The 11,917-nt window shown below is 34.1% G+C and overlaps 2 long non-coding RNA genes across 2 annotated transcripts; both read right to left on the minus strand.

Annotated features, from left to right (window-relative positions):
• Nucleotides 1-2,202: 2,202 nt before the first annotated feature.
• On the minus strand, nt 2,203-5,283 carry LOC141282992 (uncharacterized). Its single transcript, XR_012337937.1, has 5 exons — nt 5,005-5,283; nt 3,417-3,473; nt 3,214-3,277; nt 2,865-2,926; nt 2,203-2,705 (listed from the first exon to the last, which is right to left on the minus strand). It is a non-coding gene; the product is annotated as an uncharacterized lncRNA (long non-coding RNA).
• A 3,588-nt stretch (nt 5,284-8,871) lies between these two features.
• LOC141282993 (uncharacterized) lies at nt 8,872-10,105 on the minus strand. The gene is made up of 3 exons (XR_012337938.1): nt 9,744-10,105; nt 9,395-9,456; nt 8,872-9,235 (listed from the first exon to the last, which is right to left on the minus strand). It is a non-coding gene; the product is annotated as an uncharacterized lncRNA (long non-coding RNA).
• Nucleotides 10,106-11,917: the final 1,812 nt, after the last annotated feature.

The following is an 11,917-nucleotide window of genomic DNA, read 5'->3' on the forward strand; positions in this document are numbered from 1 at the left end:
CTATTGTGAAATTATTGTTCAGGGCTAATTAATAAACACACAACCATGACAGGCTAGTGATGCAAGAAACCTGTAAAAACATCACAGCATATTGAAACCAATATGAGTTTTTACAAATGTCATACAAACACTATTACAGCGCTTTGGATGTCTTTGCAATAACAAATAATAATAATGATATTATTACTAATAATTAGGGGTGGGCCGATCCAATACTTGGGATCGAGAATCGGGCTGATCCGGACCTTTTTTGCTGGATCGGGTATCGGACTAACAGGGCCGATCCAAATCGGATTTGGTGCGCAACTACATGCTATAGAAAAGTCAGACTATTATAAAAGCACCATAAACATTTTTATGCACTATATTTAAAGTCTTCCTTATATTATTTGACAGCTTTTTGGGAAAAACATACATGAAGATATTTAAGGTCACAAAATCCAAATGGTGTGGTTAATGCATTGGAGTAGCGGTGAATTAAGCGCAGAAAAACTAGGATCAGATCAGGATCGGCCGATACTCAGAATTCAGGTATCGAAATCGGATTGGTATGGAAAAAGTGGTATCAACCCACCCCTACTAATAATAATAATATTTCTAATAATAATAATGACAATCATAATGTTAATAATATTAACATGTTAATATGTATAATGTTAATAATATTAATAAATAATGTATTAATTTTATATAACAACTACAATACAATTACAATAGTACACTGTAAAAAAAACTTTGCTGCCTTAAAATTTTTAGTTAAATCAACTCAGATTTACAAGTCATGTCAACAGAAATTAGTTGTCACAACTTATAAAATATAGTTGAGAAAAGTCAACTTAAATGTATTAGTTATAACAACTCACCTGTAGTTATAACAACTCATCTCTAGTCAAGATAAATAATAGTAAGTTGAAATGACTTGTAAATCTCAGTTGATTCAACAGAAAATTTTAAGGCAGCAAAGTATTTTTTACAATGTAATAATAGCAATAATAATTAATCTTTTTATTTTATAAAATGTATAAATTATTATTATTATTATTATTACTTTATTATAATGATATAGGATTATTATTATTTTAAGGGTAGAGTATTTATCTCTGGTTGTTGTACTTTATTTATTGAACATTACTTTATAAGTCTTAAAATCCAAGTTTTTTTTATTGACAATTATCTACAGGTTTCCTATTTCCTTGGGACACAAATAATCAAGTTGGATACACTGAGAAGAACAGCGCCACGTTTGAACTAACACAGTAAATGCTTTGCTTAGATTGGTGAAGGTGATCAGAAAACAGATATCCGAACATCTGGTCCTCGTGTATAGGTTGTTTCCTTCTTTGCAACAGTCGACAAGAGAGCTCTTTTATTAGCTAATTTAAAACACAAATCTAGTCATTCTCGTACACTTGAGTTTCTGTGAACGCAGGGTTGCAAACAGTGAAGTCAGTCAATGAGAACAATGGGCCTGTGTTGAGGGACGTTGAAGTTGTGACTTAACGTTAAACAGTGTTACTCTGTCACCTCAGAGAAGATGTCATGGATAGGGTAACAGTTTCTGAACAATGAACAACACGTGAACTGACATTTAAATGAAATGTAGGAATGATTCATCAATGACCTCCTACATCCACATTAATAACCTCAACGTAATTGGTCTTCTGAATCATGGAAAGACAGGTTATTCAGACAGGTCATTAGCGAATAATCTAAAATAAAAACTACATGTAAACCGGAGTAAAGAGGTTAGTTAAGTCTCGTAAACATCTTACTGTGATTAAGTCCTTACTCTGGGATTATTGGAAATAATCACATTATTGCTGTACATGTACTGCATACATACACTGTTAACGATTTCCCTGTATTTTTACAGTACGGTACTGGCAGCACGGTTGCCAGTAAGTTACTGTATTTTGGTTTTACAGTACTGTACTGTAATACCATTTTACAGTACACAAACTAGTACTGTATAGTTACAAAGCAGTACTGTACTGTAATTTTACAATATTTTATTACAGTAGTCTATTTTTACAGTAATTTACTGTAATGTCTATATTGACCCATAAATACTATTTATTACTTATTACAGTTAATACAATAATATTATATAAAATAGCTAGAGATGTAGGTTTAAATCTATAGTTATTAATATGGTAAAAATGCTAAATTAAAACATAATGAATTAAAAGGCAATCCAAGCAATGTATGTATCAAAATTTTATTTAAAAAAACATTTAATTGAAACAAACATATTTAAAACAAGATTTTAAACAATAATAAACATATAATCAAGTAACATAAAATAAAATCAACAAGTATAAACAAGTTTGGAGACCCCTGCTGTAACATATTTAACTCTGGCAAATAGAACACTGTTCCATAGTTTGAAGTTTTCAGTTTAAAGTCCATCATCGACTAAAAGGTAACATTTTACTGTGGTAAAAAGAACACTGGCCCATAGTTTTAAATATTCTACTTGAATTTCATTTAACACTAAAAATAAATGCATTAAACTGTGGCAGACAGACCACAGTGGCCTTTACTTTGAAGTCGTCCATTCGAACTCAATCAGGGACTGCATGAAGCTGTTCACATGGGGGTTAATGGCCACAGCTTTTCTCTGCACCAAGTTCCTTGTCTTTTTGCTTGCTCCTTGTCTGGATGTGCACTTTTTCCCATCTTTGGAATTAATTCTATCCAGAAACCTGTTAGAAATATCATAAACATTAAGTCAACAAATATAAGATAGAAAAAGATTCTTAAAAAATTAAACTCAGCCTTGAATTTACTCCTATTCTGAAACCTTTTGCTCTTATTCTACTGTTCCACACCTAATTCCACTAAAATACAGAAGATTCACTTACCTCTGAACAAACTCTTTCCTCAATGGACAGCATCCACCTGGATCCTGTCATGATTGAATGTCCTGAACAGAAAGTACAATTGTTACTGATTTGGACACAACTTTTTATTCTGAAAACAAAATCTTTTGTCAATAAAGTCCAGGGACACCTCTGCTAAATAAATACAATTATTAAATAAAATTTCTTATAACCAAAGTCTGAATATTTCTGTTTGTATATTTCTACATGGAAAACTAAGACAATTGTGTACATGTTGTGTATGGTCGTGTTACAGTGTTGTGTGTGGGAATTGTGAATGAGTGTATACATGGGTATTTAAAGAAACTGTAGTGGTAAAGTGCAAACTTACCGAACATAATGTGCTTGGTGTGTGTCTGGTATCACCCGTTGTGCCTCCACATCTGCCTTAACTCCTGAAAAGTGCAATGACACTCAGTTAAACTACAAATAAAAAGTCAGCCACATTCCTGTGTAATTTTGCATGTGACGTGAAAGCATTTAATATTGCAGTCGAAAAAATACATGACTTGTAACTGTACATCATGTACTTGCCTGGTGCCTTTAAAGATGATCCATCTTACCCAATCCAGCTTACAAGCAATGGTAAGACTGTAAAAAATACAAATGTTACAAAATCTGTTATAGAAATAAGTAGACATTGTGAAGGAAATGGTAAAAGAAAATTTAGTAACACTTTACTATAAGAGTTTATTCCTTAACTTTTGTAATGCCTTAGCTAATATGAACTAACAATGAACAATATATTTTACAACATTAATAATATTTGATAATGTTCATTGTGCAGAGACAAAGTGATTGATTAAAAAATGTATTAAGTGTTTAAATCTAATATCATGCTATGCTAACAAATAAAACATTACTGTAAGTTTTAAGTCAGTTGTAAAACAAATTTATATATATATTAGTTGTTATATTATATATATATATATATATATATATTAGTTGTTATATTATATATTATATATAAATATCTAAATAAGTCTTTTTTTTTATTATTATTCTATAACATCTTGTCTACAGAAAATCTCTGAAAATATCTCGTTTAGTGCAGAAAATAGCGATTTATAGTGATAAGGTAAAAAGACTGTCCCTTTAATGTTTTACCCGGACCGGCTGCGGTGTAACACGCTATTTCACGCAAAGTTTTTTAACAAGTTAGTAGCTAGCTGCTCACTTTAAAGATAAACATGATCCCCTAAGTCTGAGCAATCCTGGTGATGCCAGTTTCCTACACGATGTTATAATGGACTATTTTACATCCAGAGATGAAGGATCAGATGAAAGAGACGAGAAGACAAAGGTACGTAAATGCGGAGCCCATTCTCTTTTCGTGCATTGATTTGATGTGTTTTGGAAACTTATATACAGCGTGTAATGCATCTGAAGTGGTGGAAACAATATGCCATAAAAATGTATTGGACAACTTACTGGACGTGTAAAACGCTTTAGAGAAGATATTCTCTGCTTTTGCTGATATACCGTAATAACATAACAACAACAATAAGCGCGGCAATCCCTTTCGTTCATCTGATATTAAGATGAGCCCAGGTCTGAATGATATTTGGTCGAAGTTAAAGCTGCGATGAGTTCGATGCATGTATCCAGTTAAATATGAGGTTTCTTGTTTTCACTTCTGTGGAGGACTGCGGTACTACAGTATGCTGTGTACGGCGTGTCAAGTCCTGTCTGTTTACAACCACGAGTCAGCCTTACCAAACAGTCGAACTTAATACTTTTCTCTGACGCTAACTGAACGGATGAAACGCCGAGATAAACGACCATTATGCTGGGACCGCAAGATCGCGCTGGCGGGTTGTCTTTGTCCATTTCGTTAAAAATAGTTTCATTGTCACCACACTTTCAACACAATATAAACTCACCAAAACCCTCATAATTTAGTTAAAACAACCCTATATTCATTAAAAAAGGTGTAAAGCGAGTAAAAGCAGCGGTAGACATCTGTGTGTAACGTTAGCTTACTTTCTGAGGGAGATTGAAACTTTGTTGGCGACCGTTTTTTTCTGTCATTTCACGTTTAAAACAATATTGTGACAAACTATTGACAACATTCTTAAACTAAAAATTAAGTTTTCATGAAACAGAAATATTTCAAACTTACCGAACTGCCAGAAATCAATCGTCCTCCTTCAGCTGCAGCCAGGAGTTGTGCTCTCTCTCCCTCTGTGTGATTTGACTCTGGCGCACTTTCTCTGATTATTGCAAGTACACCTGGCACATTACAGCAATGGCTACAGCAAGGTTACATCAAGACCAAAATATACTGTAAAATTTTCCCGCTCAAACAAATTTACCCAGAATGCATTATGAACTGCAGTACTGTACTGTAATGTACACATACAGTATAGTACTGTGGATTTTTACAGTAATGTACTGCTAAATCTACAGCAACATCTAACAGTGTAGTCAGTGTAATACTATTCGTTTATGGTTCAATTTGACTTTTTAAATGGGTATAGGTTGAAGGAAATGAAGAGTTTTGTTCCAAAATGCAATAAATCCATTTTGGCTAATTTGAGTAAAAACGTTTTTTCTATACCAAGTAAGTGACAAGATGGCAAACACTATTTTCTGTTACAAACGTTCACATAGCATATTTAGGTTATAATAACATTAACAATTCAAATCCATAATTTGATTTTCAAAGATTTATTATAAAAACACAAAATGCATTAAAGTTTTTTTTTTCAAAATGCTAATTCTATTGAATCAATATACACTCACCTAAAGGATTATTAGGAACATCTATTCAATTTCTCATTAATGCAATTATCTAATCAACCAATCACATGGCAGTTGCTTCAATGCATTTAGGGGTGTGGTCCTGGTCAAGACAATCTCCTGAACTCCTAACTGAATGTCAGAATGGGAAAGAAAGGTGATTTAAGCAATTTCGGCATGGTTGTTGGTGCCAGACGGCCCGGTCTGAGTGTTTCACAATCTGCTCAGTTACTGGGATTTTCAAGCACAACCATTACTAGGTTTACAAGAATGGTGTGAAAAGGGAAAAACATCCAGTATGCGGCAGTCCTGTGGATGAAAATGCCTTGTTGATGCTAGAGGTCAGAGGAGAATGGGCCGACTTATTCAAGCTGATAGAAGAGCAACTTTGACTGAAATAACCACTCGTTACAACCAAGGTATGCAGCAAAGCATTTGTGAAGCTACAGCACACACAACCTTGAGGCGGATGGGCTACAACAGCAGAAGACCCCATCGGGTACCACTCATCTCCACTACAAATAGAAAAAAGAGGCTACAATTTGCACAAGCTCACCAAAATTGGACAGTTGAAGACTGGAAAAATGTTGCCTGGTCTGATAAGTCTCGATTTCTGTTGAGACATTCAGATGGTAGAGTCTGAATTTGGCGTAAACAGAATGAGAACATCGATCCATCATGCCTTGTTACCACTGTGCAGGCTGGTGGTGGTGGTGTAATGGTGTGGGGGATGTTTTCTTGGCACACTTTAGGCCCCTTAGTGCCAATTGGGCATCATTTAAATACCGCGGCCTACCTGAGCATTGTTTTTGACCATGTCCATACTTGGCTACTTCCAGCAGGATAATGCACCATGTCACAAAGCTCGAATAATTTCAAATTGATTTCTTGAATATGACAATAAGTTCACTGTAGTAAAATGACCCCCACAGTCACCAGATCTCAACCCAATAGAGCATCTTTGAAATGTGGTAGAACGGGAGCTCTGTGCCCTGGATGTGCATCCCACAAATCTCCATCAAGTCCAAGATGCTATCCTATCAATATGGGCCAACATTTCTAAAGAATGCTTTCAGCACCTTGTTTAATCAATACCATATAGAATTAAGGCAGTTCTGAAGGCGAAAGCGGGTCCAATAATCCTTTAGGCGATAATCCTTTAGGTGAGTGTATAAATGTGCATTCCTCTTTGCCATGTTATATTTATTTAGTTGACTAGTTGTATACACTGATTAAAAAATAAACATTAATGGCATTAATCAAAACACTTACTTTGTCATATTAAGAACACTGTCATTGCTGCTGTCATCCTTGGGACGTCGTCACTGAACTTTTTTGACAGCATCAATTTGTTAGCATGACAGAAGCGAGAACAAGCAACAGCCGGCGTTTTTCCTTCGCCCAAGTGGCCACAGAAAACCACTACAGGTTTATCAATGCCATCAAAAGTATTATTTAGTTTTTGTTTGTTTGTTGATCACAAAGTACAAAGTAGATGATGAAAACTAGGATTCTGTGTGTATTCAACGTGCCGCCATTGTTGTTTACAATGCGTGGAATGGTGCGCTGTGATTGGTAAAGCAGATTTATTGCATCTTGCAGAGAAGAAGGACTGCCGTTTCTCGCGTTTTGGGAAAAAGGGAGAAAAGATGACATAATAACACGACGAATATCAGATTTTGTGTAAAATTAAGAATTTACTTTTTAATACTGACCTGATACAATACTATTTTTGGTGGTAACTAATTTTTTTTAATGGCATTTCGCGTTTCAAATATATTAACGTACAGCTCTGTTTAAGCAAATATAAAGCAACACTATGTAGTTTTTTACCTTTAAATAATGTCTCTAACATTATTTCAGTGATAGAACAACTTTTAAATGGACAAATTGTACTGTTGCTGCAACCTGAGCAGGTTCAACCAGTTGTGGTTCAATCAATGTTTTTATTATGAAAATTAGGCATGAAGGAGGCTGTATGCTTTTATGAAGAACATTTAACATCCACATAACTTTTCTGTTGCATAAAAGGTTTTTTGTAGGGGAAAAGATTATAAAATGTAGTGGTATTTTAAGAGAAAAAAAATGAGGAACAAAAAAGGGTTCTCCTATGGTATCACTGTAAGGAACCCTTTATATTTAAGAACACAAGGATCAAGCAGAAGTAACATCTCTGACAATCATGTAGTAATGGCTAATTGCTTGTTAAAACAGGTTAACGTTCTGAAACCCTTAGGACGTCTCTGATAGCACTCATCATTAACTGTTCAGTGACTGCTTTGTCTCTGTTAGTAGTCTAATCCCACCAATTACAACTGCTTACAATAGCAGTCCTAGTCAAAGGATCCTAGAACATAGTAGAGAATTGGCTTTGAATACATACAGTACATAGTTATCAACCACTCTATTGAATACAATGAGCTCTTCGAGAAATAGAAGGCATTCGCTGTCAAATTTTTGAATGTGAATTCAGATGGTAATAAGATTTCAAAGAACTCAAAACTTTATGGTTTAGAAAAATGATCAGTGAATAACAATGCAATGTCATGGCAATTCGCCCCCATGGCGTTGTTTGGGGTGGGGTTTCATAGTTTATTAAGTTATTATTTCTATAGTTTTAACACTTTATTTTACGGTGTCTTTGTTGTTACATGTAATTATTATAGTAATAACAGTTAATTATGCATAATTACATGCAACTAATCCTAAACCAAACCCTAATCCTAACCCCAACCCTACAGTAAGTACACTGTTAACGATTTCCCTGTATTTTTACAGTACGGTACTGGCAGCACGGTTGCCAGTAAGTTACTGTATTTTGGTTTTACAGTACTGTACTGTAATACCATTTTACAGTACACAAACTAGTACTGTATAGTTACAAAGCAGTACTGTACTGTAATTTTACAGTATTTTATTACAGTAGTCTATTTTTACAGTAATTTACTGTAATGTCTATATTGACCCATAAATACTATTTATTACTTATTACAGTTAATACAATAATATTATATATAATAGCTAGATATTTAGGTTTAAATCTATAGTTATTAATATGGTAAAAATGCTAAATTAAAACATAATGAATTAAAAGGCAATCCAAGCAATGTATGTATCAAAATTTTATTTAAAAAAACATTTAATTGAAACAAAACATATTTAAAACAAGATTTTAAACAATAATAAACATATAAACAAGTTAAATAAAATAAAATCAAAAGGTATAAACAAGTTTGGAGACCCCTGCTGTAACATATTTAACTCAGGCAAATAGAACACTGTTCCATAGTTTGAAGTTTTCAGTATAAAGTCCATCATCGACTAAAAGGTAACATTTCACTGTGGTAAAAAGAACACTGGCCCATAGTTTTAAATATTCTACTTGAATTTCATTTAACACTAAAAATAAATGCATTAAACTGTGGCAGACAGACCACAGTGGCCTTTACTTTGAAGTCGTCCATTCGAACTCAATCAGGGACTGCATGAAGCTGTTCACATGGGGGTTAATGGCCACAGCTTTTCTCTGCACCAAGTTCCTTGTCTTTTTGCTTGCTCCTTGTCTGGATGTGCACTTTTTCCCATCTTTGGACTTAATTCTATCCAGAAACCTGTTAGAAATATCATAAACATTAAGTCAACAAATATAAGATAGAAAAAGATTTTTAAAAAACTAAACTCAGCCTTGAATTTACTCCTATTCTGAAACCTTTTACTCTAATTCTACTGTTCCACACCTAATTACATTAAAATACAGAAGATTCACTTACCGCTGAACAAACTCTTTTCTCAATGGACAGCATCCACCTGGATCCTGTCATGATTGAATGTCCTGAACAGAAAGTAAAATTGTTACTGATTTGGACACAACTTTTTATTCTGAAAACAAAATCTTTTGTCAATAAAGTCCAGGGACACCTCTGCTAAATAAATACAATTATTAAATTACATTTCTTATAACCAAAGTCTGAATATTTCTGTTTGTATATTTCTACATGGCAAACTAAGACAATTGTGTACATGTTGTGTATGGTCGTGTTACAGTGTTGTGTGTGAATGAGTGAATGAGTGAAATACATGGGTATTTAAAGAAACTGTAGTGGTAAAGTGCAAACTTACCGAACATAATGTGCTTGGTGTGTGTCTGGTGTCACCCGTTGTGCCTCCACATCTGCCTTAACTCCTGAAAAGTGCAAGGACACTCATGTAAACTACAAATAAAAAGTGATTAGCCACATTCCTGTGTAATTTTACATGTGACGTGAAAGCATTTAATATTGCAGTCGAAAAAATACATGACTTGTAACTGTACATCATGTACTTGCCTGGTTCCTTTAAAGATGATCCATCTTACCCAATCCAGCTTACAAGCAATGGTAAGACTGTAAAAAAGACAAATGTTACAAAATCTGTTAGCCATAGAAATAAATAGACATTGTGAAGGAAATGGTAAAAGAAAATTTAGTAACACTTTACTACAATAGTTTATTCCTTAACATTTGGTAATGCCTTAGCTAATATGAACCAAAAATGAACAATATATTTTACAACATTAATAATATTTGATAATGTTCATTGTGCAGAGACAAAGTGATTGATTTTAAAATGTATTAATTATCATGCTATGCTAACAAATAAAACCTTTCTGTAAGTGTTTAGTCAGTTGTAAAACAAATATATATATATATTAGTTGTTATATTATATATTATATCTAAATAAGTCTTTTTTTAATTATAACATCTTGTCTACAGAAAATCTCTGAAAATGTCTCGTTTAGTGCAGAAAATAGCGATTTATAGTGACAAGGTAAAAAGACTGCCCCTAATGTTTAACCCGGACCGGCTGCGGTGTAACACGCTATTTCACGCAAAGTTTTTTAACTAAGTAGCTAGCTGCTCACTTTAAAGATAAACATGATCGCCTAAATCTGAGCAATCCTGGTGATGCCAGTTTCCTACACGATGTTATAATGGACTATTTTACATCCAGCGATGAAGGATCAGATGACAGAGACGAGAAGACAAAGGTACGTAAATGCGGAGCCCATTCTCTTTTCGTGCATTGATTTGATGTGTTTTGGAAACTTATATATACTGCATGTAATGCATCTGAAGTGGTGGAAACAATATGCCATAAAAATGTATTGGACAACTTACTGGACGTGTAAAACGCTTTAGAGAAGATATTCTCTGCTTTTGCTGATATACCGTAATATAATAACAACAACAATAAGCGCGGCAATCCCTTTCGTTCATCTGATATTAAGATGAGCCCAGGTCTGAATTATATTTGGTCGAAGTTAAAGCTGCGATGAGTTCGATGCATGTATCCAGTTAAATATGAGGTTTCTTGTTTTCACTTCTGTGGAGGAGTTCGGTACTACTGTCTGTTTACAGCCACGAGTCAGCCTTGCCAAACAGTCGAACTTAATACTTTTCTCTGACGCTAACTGAACGGATGAAACGCCGAGATAAACGACCATTATGCTGGGACCGCAAGACCGCGCTGGCGGGTTGTCTTTGTCCATTTCGTTAAAAATAGTTTCATTGTCACCACACTTTCAACACAATATAAACTCACCAAAACCCTCATAATTTAGTTAAAACAACCCTATATTCATTAAAAAAGGTGTAAAGCGAGTTAAAGCAGCGGTAGACATCTGTGTGTAACGTTAGCTTACTTTCTGAGGGAGATTGAAACTTTGTTGGCGACCGTTTTTCTCTCTCATTGCACGTTTAAAACAATATTGTGACAAACTATTGACAACATTCTTAAACTAAAAATTAAGTTTTCATGAAACAGAAATATTTCAAACTTACCGAACTGCCAGAAATCAATCGTCCTCCTTCAGGTGCAGCCAGGAGTTGTGCTGTCTGTGTGATTTGACTCTGGCGCACTTTCTCTGATTATTGCAAGTACACCTGGCACATTACAGCAATGGCTACAGCAAGGTTACATCAAGACCAAAATATACTGTAAAATTTTCCCGCTCAAACAAATTTACCCAGAATGCATTATGAACTGCAGTACTGTACTGTAATGTACACATACAGTATAGTACTGTGGATTTTTACAGTAATGTACTGCTAAATCTACAGCGACATCTAACAGTGTACATGTTGTTGGTGATTATTACTTAGTACTTAAAAATATAATTACAATGTAACAGTGACGCCTTAAAAGAAAGCGTAACCGTTTTTTTTATATATATTAATTGTATTTTTTAACGATTTGCTTCATACGAATCAGCCAACTACTTTTTTGAGGTTATTATATAAATAGAGCTGCAAAA

The sequence above is a fragment of the Paramisgurnus dabryanus genome, chromosome 1 (assembly GCF_030506205.2).
Source record: "Paramisgurnus dabryanus chromosome 1, PD_genome_1.1, whole genome shotgun sequence".
NCBI classification, from domain to species: domain Eukaryota; kingdom Metazoa; phylum Chordata; class Actinopteri; order Cypriniformes; family Cobitidae; genus Paramisgurnus; species Paramisgurnus dabryanus.